The sequence below is a fragment of the Callorhinus ursinus genome, unplaced genomic scaffold (assembly GCF_003265705.2).
Source record: "Callorhinus ursinus isolate GAN/ISIS: 27379988/994484 unplaced genomic scaffold, GSC_fseal_2.0 scaffold2, whole genome shotgun sequence".
NCBI classification, from domain to species: Eukaryota; Metazoa; Chordata; class Mammalia; order Carnivora; family Otariidae; genus Callorhinus; species Callorhinus ursinus.
In genome coordinates, this window is record NW_027397064.1 from 26113569 (window position 1) to 26134367 (window position 20799).

General features: G+C 36.6%; 1 pseudogene; it reads right to left on the reverse strand.

Annotated features, from left to right (window-relative positions):
- Positions 1–13130: 13130 nt before the first annotated feature.
- LOC112808083 (small nucleolar RNA U13) lies at positions 13131–13223 on the reverse strand (annotated as a pseudogene).
- Positions 13224–20799: the final 7576 nt, after the last annotated feature.

The window sequence follows — 20799 nt, forward strand, 5'->3', positions numbered from 1 at the left end:
TGTTTTCTCAACAGCAAAATGACAAACATTCAGAGGGACTCGAGTATATTGCAATAATGGCCCCAATCTTCATTTCCATTCCTTTTGCCACATGATTTTGCAGTTCCTCTTATTAAATAGGATGTATTCCCTGCTCCTTGCATCTGGTCTGGGCTTGTGACCAATAGAGTATAACAGAAAGGACTTTATTCTCCAAATAATGGTAAAGATGTTGACAATATAATTGAAGAGAGTGACTTTGTCTACTCATATTTGGCTATACTCATAACGCTAAATATTGAGTCAATAAGTTATCCTAGATTTGGGCTATTTACATTAATAAAAAACACAAAGACCTCAACTTCAAGAATCTATTATGTTATACAATGTGGAGTCTCCCATTTCTCTGAAGTCAGCATATATCAAGTATATCTAATGGTTGAATGAAGGCACCTCTTAAGTTATCATTTGTCTCCTACTAAGGGGAGCACTTCATTACTACTTCCTCCAAGTAATACTGTCTCCCACACATCTAGCTATTACCTCTGTTGATTCCCAGAGCACTGTTTCTGAGACAGTCTCCATGGAAGTGCAGGGTTTGAAATTCTGGGATGATCCACATGCCACTTTGAAACCATTTCTTTTCTTAAGCTATAGAAGAAGACTTCTGAAGAAATTAAAACATTTTAGTTACACATATCAAATCCCTAAACAGACTTGCCAGACCAGAGAGAGGGAGTGAAAATGAGAGTGAGGGAGGGGGAGAGGGAGCAAGGAGAGTGGGGAGAGGAGAGCAAGGGAGGGGAGGGGGGGAGAGTCTAGTCCTTCTCAGTTTTATCTTCCAGTGCAGGTGGAATTGGTTTCTCTACTGAAATCCTCATGTTGATCTCAGTTTTTCTTGAAAATTCATCTTTTCCCAAGTTCTTTTCCTGAACAACCTCCTCCTATGGAATTTAATTAGATCTTTAGTAATCCAGAAATTATTAATGTAGTTTAGACATTTACTCTGGAGAAGTAAACTGTCCAAAGTGTTGTGCATTAATAGCAAAACTTCAGTTAACATATCAGAAAATGTCCCTCTGCTTCCTATACAAGGGGATTAAAACTACTTAGAATTAGTGCAGGGACAGGAGTTTGTTTTTTGGTGATAACAGCATTGCTTCAACTTATATTTTTTTGACATAAACTGTGGATGAGTCTGACAAGAAATCACCCTCGTGAGGAAGAATAACATTTTTCTGTTGCTAAGGAGATAACACCCAAATCTCAGATGGCAGAGAACATTAGAAACAAACTCAATGCTTCACAAGCATAACCTTTGAGAATTTTGAGAATTGCAGCCTCGAGAGCAGGTTTCCAATGCAGATTCTACTATGGACCAGCAATTCTTCTGAGCCCTCTACATTAGACTTCAAGGTAAATACTTAAGGAAAGCAAGAAAGGAGGGAAATGAGAAGAGTCCTAACATGGGTTTCCAACAGGGAGTGGGACCAAAATATGACTTTGTCTCAGGATTTAAGAAGCTACAAGACCTGAAAGAGTGGATATTCATACTTGTGTGTTTAAATATGGGTTATATTGAAGTATTGAAGGACTTCCAACCTCCCACATAGTTAAATGTCTCTAAAATGATCAAGGATTTGCTACCCTTGGTGCCACATCTCAGATGACCATTTGGATGCAATCACTTAATTTTTAATTACTATCTCCCAATTTAAACACTTGGAATCCACTGGTTAGCTTCCCTACAGAAGACATCCATGCAAAGAGGTCCACTTCTCCTTTCCTGGGTTTCCCACCAGACACAGCCCCCCTTTGCTCAGCTCCTATCTAGACAAAAGCAAGTTCAGGCAATTTAACTCCATGTAATGAATGACAAATAAGTTTGTAGAGGATAAGTCATTTTTCCCACTGATTTTCTCATTTCTTTTATCTGTAATTGGAGGGAATTTGAAATGATTGGTGCCAGTAATAACATATAGAACATGTCCTTTCAAGTGAAGCAATATTGCCCCCAGTGGAGTGAAGGGGTGGGAGGAGGCAAGTTATCTTATATATTACAATGCTTTGAAATCCTCCAAAGCTCAATTTTACCAAAAAAAATCTTGTTCCTTAGTATTCAATTTCTCTCACTAGGGAGAAATTAAAGTTAAATTAATTTTTCTCCTTATGATGCTAATAATGAAAAACAGGTTGAAAAACACTAGTACAGAATGGTGATTCACAAAATACAATATAATTGATTTGTATACAATATCAGTTAACTATATATGAACACTTACAAATGATATTGTCTTTAAATCCTGCATCAGTAAGGATTACCTGACTAAAGACTTTGTCCTGATTCTCTTTTTAAATCAGATGATTTTGCTGGTCTTCTTTTTAATCTCTCATGTTCCTTGATCATCTGTGCTAAAATCATTGCTACTTTTTAATCAAAGAACTTACTACTGGCAGGAAAAGTCTCAGGTTCTGCTTATGCAACTACTTAAGTTCTGATTTACATAAATTTAAAGAAATAGGAATGGCTTTTTTCTTTGTGTATCCCTGTAGCTTATCATCCCTTCCTTCCTCCCTCCCTGTCTCTGCCCATCCCCCCTTTTAACTACTAGCTTTGCCTTTTGAACCACACAGTTATGGTGCATGTGGCAGCTTCCAACTTCCATTCAATTTTCAAAGCGCCCCCCCACCAGGCAGAGTTATGGATATTGTGATGCCTTCTCTGTCACACCAGACCAACCCCTCCAACAGCTGCTGGTTGAGGTTTTACTCCTAATCATTTTATTCCTAATTCTGTGTAGGCTATATCTATTGTTGAATCTGTTTTAACTTTTAAGTTAAAAATTTTTAATGAAATTATTTTTGGGAAGATACTTCTGAAAGAAAAAAAAATCAGCTTCTCTTAGAAGACTAATTATTCCCTTGGAGAGGACTTTAAAAATAAGGGTGATTGTATAACAGTCTAGATTTGGCCAGTTTTATCAACATTTTAAGGAAAGAATGGCTTTGCTAACTCCTTGATTTTACTGAGTCATCCATCTGATCTCTTTAGTATCATATCACATCTTATTTAAAATTCATGAATAAATATTTCACAGAGATTTTATATTTTTATTATATCATGGGAATGAAGGAACACAGTAAGTAAAATATACACATACACACACACAAACATACACAAATGTAATTCGAAATTGTAACTCTTGATTTGGGGGAAATAATAAGAAACAATTGTAAAAAGAAAACTGAGGGAATGGTCTAATCACATGTCTTACCAATGTTTATGCAGCTTCCCCAAAAGAAAAGAATGAGTAGTTTATTAAATTAAATCCTAATTGTACCAAACAAGTTTTTTAACACCTGCCAGTTCATTTAATAAGCATTTATTTTGGACCTAATATGCATTTCCATATTTTGTACTTTAGGGGCAATGAATTTGAGCATAACTCTTTCTACAGGATACTTATAATCTGTGGAAGGAACAAATCCAGACTAGTATGCAATAAATAAAAAGAAGGTAACCTGATTCAGGAAAGAAATTAGATGACCAAATGCAGTAAAGAAATAACAGCACCTGCAACTGAGGAATGAAGGTGGTATGTAAATAAGAACGTCAAAGTACATTCAAGGACATAATTTCTAATGCTATGACATTCCACTAACAATTCACACAACACCACAGGAATTCTCTAGAAAATGTCTTTGTAATTTGACTTACATAGAAGCTTAAATTAGACAACTAGGATAAAAAATATATACATTTGGTTCAAAATATTTTCATTTGTTGATTTTGAGCAATGATATTCTCAAAATCTCATGCCATTTAGTGTCATGAAGACTACCTTAAAATATATGCTTGAGGCAATAAACCAGAACTTACATTTATTCAGATTTATTTTAAAGAGAAAAATATGTTCTCCATTTGCTTCAACCGGCAGAACACATACTCAAAGGAGCCCAAAGGGGTTTTGTTTGTGTTAGTTATATCCATCAATATTTACCGTATTAGAAATTAATATTCTGGCATTTAAAGATATTTGTTTATAAAGTTATTATAAAATAATAGTAAACATTTTTATGAAATGTCTTGATTTATAAAACAAACAAAAAATAGAAACAGAAAGAAATTGAAGATGACACAAAGAAATGGAAAAACACTCCATGCTCAGGGATTTAAAGAACAAATATTGTTAAAATGTCTATACTATCCAAAGCAATGTACATATTCAATGCAATCCCTATCAAAATATGAACAGCATTTTTCACAGAGCTAAAACAATCCTAAAATTTGTATAGAACCACAAAAGATCCCAAATAGCCAAAGCAACCTTGAACAAGAAAAGCAAAGCTGGAGGTATCACAATTCAGCACTTCAAGTTATATTACAAAGCTGTGGTCATTAAGACAGTATGGTACTGGCACAAAAACAGCTACATAGATCAATAGAACAAAATCAAAAACTCAGAAATGGACCCACAACTATATTGTCAATTAATCTTCGACAAAGTGGGGAAGAATAGCCAAAGGAAAAAGACAGTCTCTTCAATAAATGGTGTTGGGAAAATTGGACAGCCACATGCAGAAGAATGAAACTGAACAACTTTCTTACATCAAACACAAAAATAAATTCAAAATGGAAGAAAGACCTAAATGTGAGACCTGAAATCATAAAAATTCTAGAAGAGAACACAGGCAGTAACCTCTTTGGCATCAGCTATAGCAACTTTCTAGGTATGTCTCCTGAGGCAAGGGAAACAAAAGCAAAAATAAACTATAAGACTTCATCAAGATGAAAAGCTTCTTTACTGGGTGGCTCAGTCAGTTAAGCATCTGCCTCTTGATTTCAGCTCAGGTCATGATCTCAGGGTCCTCGGATCAAGCCCCGTGTCTGGCTCTGTGCTCAACAGGAAGTCTGCTTGAGGATTCTCTCCCTCTCCCCCTCCTCCCATTCACACACTCTCTCTCTATCTCTCTCTCTTTCTCCCACTCTCTAAAATAAATAAATAAATCTTTAAAAAAAATTAAAAAGCTTCTTCACAGCGAAGGAAGCAAACAACAAAACTAAAAGGCAATCTACAGAATGGGAGAAGATATTTGCAAATAAAATATATGAAAAAGGGTTAGTATTCAAAATCTATAAAGAACTTACCAAACTCAACACCCAAAAAAACAAATAATCCAGTTGAGAAATGGGCAGAAGACATGAACAGATATTTTTCCAAAGAAGACCTACAGATGGCTAACGAACACATGAAAAGATGTCCAACATCACCATCACCAGGGAAATGCAAATCTACAATGAATATCACCTCACACCAGTCAGAATGGCTAAAATTAATAACACAAAAAACAACAGGCATTGGTGAGGATGCAGAGAAAGGAGAACCCTCCTACACTATTGGTGGGACTGCAAACTGGTGCGGACACTCTAGAAAACAGTATAGAGGTTCCTCAAAAAGTTAAAAATAGAACTACCCAATGACCCAGCAATTGCACTACTAGGTATTTACCCAAAGAATACAAAAATACTGATTCAAAGGGTTACATGCACACTGATGTCTATACCAGCATTATTTACAACAGTCAAATTATGGAAACAACCCAAGTATCCATTGACTATGAATGGATAAAGAAGATGTGAGATAGCTAGATAATAGATGATTGATGATGGATGATAGATGATAGATGAGAGATGAGAGATGAGAGATAGATAGATAGATAATGGAATATTACTCAGCCATAAAAAAATGAAATCTTGCTATTTGCAATGACACGGATAGAGCTAGAGAGTATCATGCTAAGCCATACCAAATGATTTCACTCATATGTTGAATTTAAGAAACAAAACAAATGAACATGGCGGGTGGGGTTGAAAGAGAGGCAAACCAGGAAACAGACTCAACTATAGAGACAAACTGATGGTTACCAGAGGAGAGGTGGTTGGGTGGATGGGCTAATTAGGTGATGGGAATTAAGGAGCACACTGTTGTGATGAGCACCAGATGTTGTAAGTGATGAATCACTAAATTCTACACCTGAAATTAATATTACACTGTATGTTAACTAACTCAAATTTAAATAAAAATTTGGAGAAAAAATAGTGAGAATAGCTCTTACGTTTTTGTAAAATCTATTTAATGAAGACAGTTGGGTTTTCATACCTGCTTTTGCATCTAATTTATTGTGATGTGGTTTTTTTTTGGGGGGGGTGACCTATATGAAGAAAATCCACCATCACCCAGATACGTAGTTAGAAAAAGAAGAACCTCATGGAACCTGAATAAAGGTCTTGGGGGAGATTCCAGTTGTCCTGGGAGCACACCTTGAGAATAGCCACTCTAAAGCAGACCAGCTGAAATCGAGGAGCTACCCTAGTTACACAAAATAAGAGAATATTTTCTGTACCTATAGTTCTGACTAAGCACTTAAAATTCATGCTTGAGGAGCAAACTGTGTTACAGACAGCAAAATTAGAAGGCCCTGTATTTGCCCAAGTTGTAGTGTTAGTTGGGAATATTTTTTGTATAATTCCCACCCTTTTAGTAAAACGCTTGCTGGAAGAGTGGAATCCCTGACTAAAACACATCTTTCTAGTTTCATTCACTTTCACAGGAATGGGAAGCAGTGTGTTTGCACCTGTATGAGTAGAAATTGATAAGGAAAAGTACACAGAACAAATAAAACAACTCACAGAAACAGAAAATAAAATCTATAAATTGAGTTATTGGACAATTAACCTTTTAGGGAAAGTGCATTTAGGAGCATGATAAAATATTGTAGTAGGTGTATACAGAATGATAGATAGATATTTCCAGCCTTCATAATATCACAATTTCCTCTTTAATTTTTTTTTTAAATAAAGGCAGGGGAGGAACAGAGGGAGAGGAAGAGAATCCCAAGCAGACTCCCTGCTGAGCACAGAGTCTGACACAGGGTTCGATCTCACAACACTGAGATCGTGATCCAAGCCAAAATCAAGAGTCTGACACTCAACCAACTGAGCCACCCAGTCACCCCCACAATTTCCTCTTTATGATGCAGTTTCTGCTCAGAGTGATATAATGAACATCATCCTAAGAATTCTTTAGCTGATTCATAGTAAGAAAACACAAATGAAATTTTGCCATATGCTTAGAAAAATGAGCATTGAAAGCCTACATCCATGTGCCCTAATTTCATTAGACTTTCCATTTTCCCTGCACTTTAAAATCACTTTCATCCTTGATTTAACAAACATTTTAAATATCTACTTCATTTTTAAATGTGAGGCTTTTAAAAGATGGAGAATACATTTAGTCTTCCTTCATTTTTATAATAAAATATTACTAAGGAGAGCAACACCAAAATACCAGTTGGTTTTATTTAAAACAGAGAATGCATATAATTACACACACAAGTTGTCTTATTAATCCATCTACAAAATATTAAGCTTTTATTTACCAAGGACCAAATAAAGTCTTGATTGGAGTAATATTCAAATTGACAACAAAGATAAGGGAAACAAAACTTATCTCCACTCCCTTGAACCTAAAATTAAACATGACCACTTTGCTTCAAAATAGAATCTTGTTGGTCCCATATTCCAGGAAGTGGTATCAAAGGTTTTATCAGTGAATTTTCAAAAGGAAATCATTTTTTCTGCCTATTAGTATCAAAAGAATAGATTCACTGCCTCAATAGAAAATGTATCAATTATATATACTAATAATACCACGTTCACACCTTAGAGTTATCATTGATCCTTTTATCAAGAAATGTTCTAACTAAATTATATTTTATTAATTCTTAATTTAAGGCAACCAACTATTTCTGACAAAGTGTTTAATTATTACTCATCTATGGAGCACCAGGGTAATCTAAAAAATAGATAAATGCCTACATACGTGAGAATTAACCAAATATTTAAAACCTCTAGTGCTAGTGTGCTATCACCCACAGCCTGGCAGAGTCCCCTTTAAAAAACACAGACTGTGATGCATGGGGATTCCTGCTCTGAGCTCCTGGAGGACCCACATTCCACCCAGCAGTCCACCAGCATGGTAACCCGTAGTGAAAATCAGGGCAAGGAGTGGACATAACAAAGCTTAAGTAAAAATATAGTGCTAAGTTTGCTATTTTACCAAGTTGTCTTCTAAATGGTAAGATCAGGTATTATCCAGATAGAATATTTTCAGACATGAAGATTTCAGATAGAAAGTTTGAAAACTGGCCTACATATTTTAAAATAGAATACCTTGCAAGCTTATGCAGGTCAAATGGCCAGCTTGCTACAGGGCTGAATTTGAACAAGTTCTATGGCTCCCAGCCCTGTACAGCTTCCACTTAAATGAGGTTAATTCCCTCATTTTCTGGTTTAATTCCTGTTGAATAAGGAATTAGCAATTATAGCAAATCATTTATCATTGTGAACATTATTTATTAATAACCTATGGGTAATGAACTTTGAATCCTGCCTGGTCACACTGTGGGCATCAATTTCATTATGTAAGGGAGGGTTGTAGAGAGGATTAACACACTGAAGCACTGAGCAGCTAGCACAAGGTAGTTTCTCAAGAAACGGTGTTATTTTTTGCTTATGAAAGAGTTATTTTATTCAAAGTATATATAGGATTCAATGATAGTCATATAAACAGTGATGGAAAAGAAGGCAGTATTTTATGTCTCTGCAGCAACTCCTTGAAACCTTGAGCTTTTATGTCTAGCATAGAACTCTAAACCCAGTGAGAATCCAGTGATTAAAACAAGGTGATAAAAATGTTGTTTTTTGTAGACAAGCTATAGACAAGCTGTCTGATTTAGGGACTTTCTGCATGGGACAGTCGTTGGTCATATCTTTTGTATTTAAATATATTTCATGTTTTGTTCCCCCATTCATGTTCAAGCCCTTATTTCCCATGAGATTTCATCATTTTCTTGAATGAAAGGACACCATGAAAAGAAGTAAGTGACCGGTTCTCATTGTATTCTCATCATTCTGAAATGACTTAACTCCCCTCACTTTTGTTCAAGGATAATGACTCCCGATTTTTATAGATTCTTAATATCACTGTGTGTGAATGTGCACAATTATTCAAGTATTCTGTTTTAATATCCTTTCTAAATTTTAACAGTATCTTTCAACAGACCATTAATTTAGCATTATGTACATCATCTGATAAGGACACATCATTTTCCAATATAGTGTCATTGCAAGATGCTCTTTGTGCTTCAAATATTTAAATCTATGCAGAAATTTTAAAACTAAATCACACAAAAACTACTGTGGAAATATTTTCACTAAATGTTACAGCTTTTAAAAAATTCAAATGTATTTCTGTGTTAATTAAGCTTTCTTTGGTTTTTTAATTTTCAATTTTTTTAATTTTCAATTTTTAATAAAATCACTACATATTTACCATGTTTATCTAACTGACACTGCAGGAGTAGTGGGGGACCTTACGCTTACCTCATCCCTCCAACATAGCCAGATAAATATCAAATCATTCTGAACACCCAAGTAATTGATCTGAAGACTGAGAAAACAAACTGCACAATTAGAGGGAGAAAAACAGCCACATCATGGAAGGTAGGAGCTGCAGAGAGTTGATTTGGGGGAGAAAAGAACTGTACATGTTGTGGAGGGGAGAGAGCCCTGATCATGGAGAGAGGAACAAGAGAGAAAGAGAGACAGACAAAGAATGAAAGCAGCATGCAGGGGATTACACAAGAAAAACTCTTCCCCGAAACCATTGACTGGGAAAAGGAGAATGTCTGATCACCACAAGTTTTTATAAGCAGTGGAGCTCAAAGTCTGAAGTTTTAGAAGTCTGCACTATCACTGGAGTCATGCCTGGCAGGCTTAGTGATGCTCCTGTGGGGAAGGAGGGCAGAGACCTGGGAGAAGGTAGTGTGGTCTGAGGATCCCCTGTGTCGCATGGGGAGAAACAGTTCTCCCTCTTGGAGTGCACTTGGGAGTGGTGGTATGGCCTCTCCAGGGAGAAAAGACCTGGTGGGCACCAACATACTCATTAGCATAGGAACAGAGGCACCTGCTGAGGGCAGCAAACCTTGGTGCTGGCTTTTTGCTGCACTTTACCATTAACTCCAAACTGCTGTGTGGTCATGGGACCACTTTTCTGGGACAAACTGGCACCAGCCACAGTACAGCAAGGCCCTCTCCCAGAGGATCAGTACATGTCCATGCTGTGCTGTGTCCCTAAAATTTGGAGTTTTGAAACCCAGCTGTGAGCCTGAGATAAAACACAGGAGAACTGTACCACCTAGCAAGCAGACCGCTAGGGCATAGACAGGGTGAAGGCAGGTATGTGACAGAAGCCAGGGACACAAGAGAGGAAACTGTTCACTCTTCTGAGAGGGCTTCCTAAAGAGTGGCAGGCCCAAACTCCCCACTCCCAGAGGAGGGAGCAGGGCAAAGCCATTTTTCCCCAGCTCATTAGCAATTACCAACTTCGGTGAGCAGCACAGCACCCTCCCTCCCCCCGTGGAGGGTGGAGCTGCTTACACCAAGCCCTGCCCCCCTACACCGTGCAGGTGCATCTTTACTAGGGCAAGTCTGCCTGAGAACAAGCACAGCAGGCCCCTTCTCCAGAAGACCAGCACAAATCCCCACACACACCCCAAGTCTACTGATCATAGAGTGCTGGATAGCTTCAGTTCTAGGGGAAATAAGATCTAGCTTCTTTTAACAAGCAGACCAAAACACACCTAGTTAAAACTTGCCACACAGTGGATAAGGTCCAAACACTCCCCACTGCAGGCAAGAAGAAACTCTGCAGAGGACAGACCTGAGGACAGACAGCAGCAAAAATACAACAGCAGAGTGCATACTCTGAAACACATTCTGAAGCACCAAACCCATACTCTTCTTAATATAGCCATTATTCTCAGGATCAGGAATATAACAGGCTTTCCTAAAACACACACACACAATAGTGACCTAGACAAAATGACAAGATGGAGGAATTCACCCAAAAGAAAGAACAGGGGAAATCATGGCCAGGGATTTAATCGAAACAGATATAAGTAAGATGACTGAACCAGAATTTAAAACAACAATCATAGGGATCCTCGCTGGGCTTGAGAAGAGCATAGAAGACACTAGAGAATCCCTTTCTGCAGGGGTAAAAGAACTAAAAACTAGTCAGGCTGAAATAAAAAAATGCTATAACTGAGATGCAAAACCAACTAGATACAATGACACTGAGGATGGATGAATCAGAGGAATGAATCAGTGATACAGAAGGTAAAATTGTGGAAAATAATGAAGCTGAAAAGAAGAGAGGAAGAAAAGTATTGGATCACAAATATAGACTTAGGGAACTCAGTGACTCTTTAAAGCATAATAACATTTGTATCAGGAGTCCCAGAAGAAAAAGAGAGGGAAAAGGGGGCGGAAGGTTTATTTGAGCAAATGATACCTGAAAACTTCCCTAATCTGAGGAAGGAAACAGATATTGAAATCCAAGAAGCAAAAGAACTCCCATTAAGTTCAACAAAAGCCAGCCAACACCAAGACATATCATAGTCAAATTCACAAAATACACAAAGAAAGAATTCTGAAAGGAGCAAGGGAAAAAAGTCCCTACTACAAGGGAAGAAAAATCAGTTTTGCAGCAGATCCATCCACAGAAACTTGGTAGGCCAGAAGAAAGCCACATGATATATTCACTGTGCTGGGTATGGGAAAAATATGTAGTCAAGAATATTTTATCCAGCAAGGCTGTCATTCAGAATAGAAGGAGAGATAAATGGTTTCTCAGACAAACAAAAACTAAAGGAGTTTGTGACTACTAAACCAACCCTGCAAGATATTAAAGGGACTCTTTGAGTGGAAAAGAAAGATCAAAAGTAACAAAGACTAGAAAGAAACAGAACATCACCAGAATCACCACCTTTACAGGTAACACAATAGCACTAAATTCATATCTATCAATAATCACTCTGAATGTAAATGGACTAAATGTTCCAATCAAAAGACATAGAGTATCAGAATGGATTAAAAAAACAAGACCCATCTATATGCTGCCTACAAGAGACTCATTTTAGACCCATAGATACCTCCAGATTGGAAGTGAGGGGATGGAGAAAACTCTCATGCTAATGAATGTCAAAAGAAAGCCAAAGTAGCCAAATTTATATCAGACAAACGAGATTTTAAACCAAAGACTGTACCAAGACATGAAGAAGAGCACATTATCATAACTAAGGGGTCTATCCATCCAGAAGATCTAACAATTGTAAATACTTATGCCCCCAACTTGGAAGCACCCAAATATATACATCAGTTAATAACAAACATGAAGAAACTCATTGATTATGATACAATAACAGGAGGGGACTTTAACACCCCACTTACAGCAATGGACAGATCATCTAAGCAGAAAATCAACAAGGAAGCAATGGCTTTGAATGACACCCTGGACCAGATGGACTTAACAGATATATTCAGAACATTTCATCCTAAAGAAGCAGAATCCACATTCTTTTCGAGTCCCTTGGAATATTCTCCAGAATAGATCACATACTGGGTCGCAAATCAGCCCTCAGCTAATACAAAAAGATTGGGATCATTCCATGCATATTTTCAGACCACATTATGAAACTTGAAGTCAACCACAAGGAAAAACTTGGAAAGACCACAAATACATGAAGGTTAAAGAAAGAATGAATGGGACAACCAGGAAATTAAAGAAAAATACATGGAAAGAAATGAAAATGAAAACACAATGGCCCAAAACCTTTGGGATGCAGCAAAGGTGGTCCTAAGAGGGAAGTATATTGCAATACAAGCCCACCTCAAGAAGAAAAGTCTCGAATACACAACCAAATCTTACACCTAAAAGAGCTAGAAAAGAAGCAGCAAATAAAGCCTAATGCCAGCAGAAGGGAAACAATAATGACTAGAGCAGAAATAAATGATATAGAAACAAACAAACAAACAAATCTGTTTTTGTTCAACAAAAACTAAGAGCTGGCTCTTTGAAAGAATTAATAAAATTGATAAATCCCTAGCCAGACTTTTCAAAAAGAAAAGAGAAAGGATCCAAATAAACAAAATCACAAATGAAAGAGGAGAGAACACAACCAACACCACAGAAATACAAATAATTATAAGAGAGTATTAGGACAAATTATATGCCAACAAACTAGGCAATCTGGAAGAAATGGATAAATTCCAAGAGGGAGGCACATGTCACACAACGGCGTGAACATCCAATCATCATGCTTATGAACTACAAAAGGATCTGGATAAATTCCGAGAAACATACAAACTACCAAAACTGAAACAGGAAGAAATAGAAAATTTGAACAGACCCATAACAGTAAAGAAATTAAATTCGTAATCAAAAATCTCCCCAAAAAAACAAAAGTCCACGGCCAGATGGCTGCCCAGGCAAATTCTACCAAACATTTAAAGAAGAATAAATACCTATTCTTAAGTTGTGTGGAAAGCCTTCAGGGAACAAAAGCCACATAGAGCAAACCAGAGCATATTACTCAGTCTGCCCCTGGCAAGTGCTGTGTAATTCTGCCCGGGGCAAAGACACTTGAGAATCAAAGCAACAGGCCCCTCCACCAAAAGATCAGAAATAATATCCAGCCAAGACCAAGTTTACCACTCAATGAGAACTGCAAAACTCCAGCCCTAGGAGATTACAACACATAGAATTCATGGGTTTTTCCCCATAATTCTTTAGTCTTTCAATTTTAATTTCATTTTATTTTTTCTCTTTCCTTTTTCAACCAATTTCTTATTTTATCAACTTTTTTAAAAATCTTTTTTAATTTTCATTTTTAGAGTTACATTCTATCCCTTTATTGTATTTAATTTTATTTTTGTATATATGTAGATATATATATATGTAAGTTTTTCTTTCTTTCTTTCTTTCATATATATATACATATATATATATATGTAAGTTTTTCTTTCTTTACAATTTTGGGATACAGCTTCTTCTAACAGACCAGTATACACCCAAAATCTAGTATATGGCTCTGTTGTATTTACCTGTCTGATCATATTCTCTCTTTTCTCTTTTTCTTTTTCCTTTTTTTTGTTTGTTTGTTCTTCTTGTTTCTTTGTTTTGTTAGTCTTTTTTAATTTTCATCTTTACAGTTACATTCTATCCTTTCAGTGTATTTAATTTTATTTTTGTATATATACATTTTTCTTTCTTTACATTTTTGAGATGTAGTTTCCTATAATCGACCAAAATACACTCAGGATATAGTGTATTGCTCTGTTCTGCTCACCTATCTGTGTATATTCCTTCCTTTTTTGCTATTGTTGTTGTTTTTCTCTTTTGGTTTTTCTTATCTTTTAATTTTTATTTTTGCCGTTACATTCTATCCTTTCATTGTATTTAATTTTATTTTTGTACATATATAAGTTTTTCTTTCTTTACAATTTTGGGATCTAGTTTTCTAACAAACAGACCAAAACACACACAGGATCCAGTGTATTACTCTGTTCTGTTCACCTGTCTGATTGTATTCTCTATTGCTTTTTCTTTTTCTCTTTCTTTTCTTCCCCCCACCCCCCGATTTCGGGTCTCTTCTGATTTGTTTAGGGTACATTTCTCTGGGGTTGTTGTTGGCATTTTAGTATTTTCTCTCATTCATATATCCTTCTCGGGATAGAAAGACAAGATGGAAAAACTCAAAAAAGAGAACAAGAGGCAGTACTGACTGCCAGGGACCTAATCAGAATGGACATAAGTAAGATGTTGGAACTAGAGTTCAGAATAACGATTATAAAGATAATAGCTAGGCTTGAAAAAAGCATAGAAGACACTAGAGCATCCCTTTCTGGAGAAATAAAAGAACTAAAATCTACCCAAGTCAAAATCAAAAAGGCTATTAATGAGTTCAATCAAAAATGGAGGCCCTAACTGCTATGATAAATGAGGCAGAAGAGAGAATTCATGATAAAGAAGACAAAATGATGGAGAATAAAGAAGCTGAGAAAGAGAGAGATAAACAACTACTTATTCGAGAGATAAGTGATACCATAAAGCAAAACAATATTAGAATAACTTGGATCCCAGAAGAAGAAGAAAGAGGGAGAGGGGCAGAAAGTATATTGGAGCAAATTATAGTGGAGAACTTCCCTTATCTGGGAAGGAAACAGGCATCCAAGTCTAGGAGGCACAGAGAACTCCCCCTCAAAATCAATAAGAATCGGCCAAAACCCTGACATATAATAGTGACCCTTGCAAATCTCAGAGACAGAGAGACAATCCTGAAAGCAGCTCAGGACAAGAGGTCTGTGACCTACAAGGGTAGAAATATTAAACTGGCAGCGACATATCCATAGAGACCTGGCAGGCCAGGAAGGACGGGCATGATATATTCAGGGTGTTAAATGAGAAAAATATGCAGCCAACAATACTTTATCCAGTTCAGATGTCATTCAAAGTAGAAGGAGTGATAAAAAGCTTCCAGAACAAACAGAAACTTAAAGAATTTGTGATCACCAAACCCGCCTTACAAGATACTATAAGCGAAGAGAGAGCCCAAAAGTAACATAGACGAGAAAAGAACAGAGACAATATACAGAAACAGGGAATTAACAGGTAATACAATGGCACTAAATTCATATCTTTCAATAATTACCCTGAACATAAATGGGCTAAATACCCCAATCAAAAGACACAGGGTATCAGATTGGATTTAAAAAAAAACAAGACCCATCCACATGCTGTCTGCAAGAAACTCATTTTAGACCCAAACACATCTCCAGATTTAAAATGAGGAGATGAAAAACCACTTATCATGCTAATGGACATCAAAAGAAGCTGAGATGACATCCTTAATCAGACAAATTAGATTTTAAACCAAAGACTGTAATAAGAGATGAGGAAGGATGATATATCATAATTAAAGTGTCTATCCAACAAGAAGACCCAATGATTGTATTTATTCCCCTAACATGGGAGCAGCCAATTATATAAGCCAATTAATAACAAAATTAAAGAAACTTATCAATAATAATAAAATAATAGTAGGGGATTTTAAAACCCCACTCACTGCAATGGACACATCATCTAAGCAGAAGATCAACAAGGAAACAAGGGCTTTGAATGACACACTGGACCAGATGAACTTCACAGATATATTCAGAACATTCCATCCTAAAGCAACAGAATACACATTCTTCCTGAGTGCACGTGGAACATTATCCAGAATAGATCACATACTGGGTCACAAATTGGGTCTCAACCAGTACCAAAAGATTGGGATCTTTCCAGGCATATTTTTGGACCACAATGCTTTGAAACTGGAACTCAATCACAAGAGAAAATTCGGAAAGAACTCAAATACATGGAGGTTAAAGAGCATCCTACTAAAGAATGAATGGGTCAACCAGAAAGTTAAAGAATTAAAAAAAAATCATGGAAGTAAATGAAAATGAAAACACAACTGTTCAAAACCTTTGGGATGAAGCAAAGGCAGTCCTAAGGAGGAAGTATATAGCAATACAAGCCTTTCTCAAGAAACAAGAAAGGTCTCAAATACACAACCTAACTTTATACCTAAAAGAGCTGGAGAAAAAATGGCAAATAAAACCTAAATCACGCAGGAGAAGAGAAATAATAAAGATCAGAGCAGAAATAAATGAACTAGAAACCAAAAGAACAGTAGAACAGATCAAGAAACTAGGAACTGGTTCTTTGAAAGAATTAATAAGAGTGATAAACCCCTGGCCAGACTTATCAAAAAGAAAAGGGAAAGGACCCAAATACATAAAATCATGAATGAAAGAGGAGAGATCACAATCAACAATAAAGAAATACAAACAATTACAAGAACATATTATGAGCAACTATATGCCAACAAATTAGGCAATCTGGAAGAAATGGATGCATCCCTAGAGACTATAATCCACTAAAACTGAAATAGGAAGAAATAGAAAACCTGAGCAGACCCATAACCAGCAAGGAAATTGAAGCAGTAATCAAAATCTCCCAAAAAACAAGAGTCCAAGGGCCAGATGGCTTCCTGAGGGAATTCTTCCAAACATTTAAAGAATCAATACCTATTCTTCTGAAGCTGTTTCAAAAAACAGAAATGGAAGGAAAACTTCCAAACTTTTTATGAGGCCAGCATTACATTGATCCCCAAACCAGACAAAGACCCCACCAAAAAGAATTACATACCAATATCCCTGATGAACAAGAATGCCAAAATTCTCACCAAAATACTAGCCAATAGGATACAACAGTACATTAGAAGGATTATTCACCATGACCGAGTGGGATTTATTCCTGGGCTGCAAGGGTGTTTCAACAACTGCGAATCAATCAATGTGATACACTACATTAATAAAAGAAAGAACAAGAACCATATGATCCTCTCAGTAGATGCAGAAAAAACATTTCACAAAGTACAGCATCCTTTCTTGATTAAAACTCTTCACAGTGTAGGGATAGAGGGAACATACCTCAACATCATAAAAGCCATACACGAAAAGCCCACAGCGAGTATCATTCTCAATGGGAAAAAACTGAGATCATGTCCCCTAAGGTTGGGAACACAGCAGGAATGTCCACTCTCACCACTGTTATTCAACATAGTATTAGAAGTCCTAGCCTCAGCAATCAGACAATAAAAAGAAAGAAAAGGCATCTGAATTGGCAAAGAAGAAGTCAAACTCTCACTCTTTGCAGATGACCTGATACTCTATGTGGAAAACCCAAAAGACTCCACCCCAAAACTGCTAGAACTCATACAGGAATTCAGCAAAGTGGCAAGATATAAAATCAATGCACAGAAGTCAGTTGCATTTCTATATACCAACAATGAAACAGAAGAAAGAGAAATTAAGGAGTCGATCCCATTTACAATTGCATCCAAAACCATAAGACACCTAGGAATAAACCTAATCAAAGAGGCAAAGGATCTGTACTCAGAAAACTATAGAATAGTCATGAAAGAAATTGAGGAAGACACAAGGAAATAGAAAAATGTTCCATGCTCATGGACTGGAAGAACAAATACTATTAAAATGTCTATGCCACCTAGAACAATCCACACATTCAATGCAATCCTTATCAAAATACCATCAACTTTTTTCAAAGAAATAGAACAAATAATCCTAAAATTTGTATGGAAACAGAAAAGGCCCCAAATAGCCAAAGGAATGTTGAAAAAGAAAACCAAACTGGTGGCATCATAATTCCAGACTTCAAGCTCTATTACAAAGCTATAGTCATCAAGACAGTACGATACTGACATAAAAACAGACACATAGATCAATGGAACAGAATAGAAAACCCAGAAATAGACCCACAACTATATGGTCAACTAGTCTTCAACAAAGTAGGAAAAGAAAGGTAGTTTCTTCAACAAATGGTGTTGGGAGAACTGGACAGCAACATGCAGAAAAATGAAGCTGGACCACTTTCTTACACCATACACAAAAATAAATTCAAAATGGAAGACCTAAATGTGAAATCAAATTCCTAGAGGAGAAAACAGACAGCAACCTCTTTCACCTCAACTGCTTTTACTAGACAGATCTCCTGAGGCAAGGGAAAGAAAAGCAAAAATAAACTATTGAGACTTCATCAAAATAAAAAGCTCTGCACAGCAAAGGAAACAATCAACAAAACTGAAAAGCAACCTAAAGAATGGGAGAAGATATTTGCAAATTACATATCTGATGAAGTGTTAGTATCCAAAATCTATAAGGAACTTACCAAACTCAACACCCAAAAAACAAATAATCCAGTTAAGAAATGGGCAGAAGACATGAATAGACATTTTTCCAAAGAAGACATCCAGATGGCCAACAGACACATGAAAAGATGCTCAGCATCACTGATCATCAGGGAAATGCAAATCAAAGCTACAATAAGATACCACCTCACACCTGTCAGAAAGGCTAAAATTAACAACACAAGAAACAACAAGTGTTAGTGAGGATGCAGAGAAAGGGGAACCCTCTTACACTGTTGGTGGGAATGCAAACTGGTGCAGTCACTCTGGAAAACAGTATGGAGGCTCCTCAAAAAAATTAAAAATGGAGCTACCCTACCACCCCGCAATTGCTCTAGTAGGTATTTACCCAAAGGTTACAAAATACAGATTCGAAGGCACACATGCACCCAGATGTTTATAGCAGCATTATCAACAATAGCCAAACTATGCAAGCAGCCCAAATGTCCATTGACTAATGAAGGATAAAGAAGATGTAGTATATATACACAATGGAATATTGCCCATCCATAAAAGAGAAAGAAATCTTGCCATTTGCAATGACATGGATGGACTAGAGTATATTATACTAAGTGAAATAAGTCAATCAGAGAAAGACAAATATCATATGATTTCACTCATATTTTGAATTTAAGAAACAAAATAGATGAACATACAGGAAAGAAAAAAGAGAGAGAGGGAAGCAAACCATAAGAGACTCTTAACTATAGAGAACAAAATGAGGGTTGTTGGAAGGAGGTGGGTGGGGGAAGGGCTAAGTGGGGGATGGGTATCAGGGAGGGTACTTGTGATGAGCATTGGGTATTATATGTAAGCGATGAATCCCTAAATTCTACTCCTGAAACCAATATTACATTATATGTTAACTAGAATTTAAATAAAAATTTGAATTGATAAATAAACAAATGACACTGAGGGGATAAATTATGTAAAAGATCCTTATCTGTACCCATAACACTCCCACCAACTTCATTCAAAAGCGCGCGCACACACACACACACACACACACACAACACACACATTAAAAATGAGAAAGAGGGAAATTGGTTTATGCTTGTTTCCTTTGTATCTGAGTTTAGCTCTTCCTAATTTAGAGTCATGGCTTTTTTCCATTACTATAATGATTATATATGCTGTTTGTATTACTAATAAGTAAGTACATAAACTTTGAAGATGAAGCATCACTAGATTTAGAGAATAAAGTGATTCTCCCTGACATTTCCTCAAACTTCTTAATCACCCAGGTTCCTGTATTGAAATCACCATTCAGTTTTAATACATGAGGCACCTAGTGTAATATGAATTATACATCCTTTGTAGACTAATTATTTATCCATGTCCATCCTCAAATTTAAAATGCTCCAGTACAAAGTTCAATTCTTCACTTTAATGTAGCTCAGAACACCTTCTAACTCATTATTAATCAATCACCATGACAGTGTATTTGAAGAAAAAAAGAAAAGAAAAGATGTCTTATCTTGCCTATTACCCCGTAGTAAAAGTTGTAGAGAGATTAGTAGACAAACCATGTTATATTTCCTTAAGTTGCTATTCTATGCCTCACTATATCCAATCCTCTCAGGCTACTTTTCATTTGGATGTTTAAAAGAGACATTTTGTTGGCTACATAGCCATTTTTGCTACTTTCTTTTCCAGAAAATTGTGCTTTTAAAAAGGTTACCATGGTTACACATGGGTCGGTAACCAGGTGTTGTTGTTTTTCTTAATTTGCTATAAACCAAATAACAATAGGACTGAAAGTTACAAAGTGCATGGATCCTTACATCTTAGAATTTTCAGGCAATGGATGCTTCTCTACAAAATGCATGTAAGTGCTTGCTGCTTATCTAACTATTCCTATGCTACAATGCCTACCTTAAGTCCTACTTCTTTCAGAAAGTGTCCTCCCTCTTTGGAATTCTTTTTTGTCCATTATCTTTCAAAATGTGAGCCAGTGAACTATCTTCATAAGAAGCACCCTGAATGAGGGGCGCCTGGGTGGCTCAGTCGTTAAGCATCTGCCCTTGGCTCAGGTCATGGTCCCAGGGTCCTGGGATCGAGCCCCACATCGGGCTCCCTGCTCGGCGGGAAGCCTGCTTC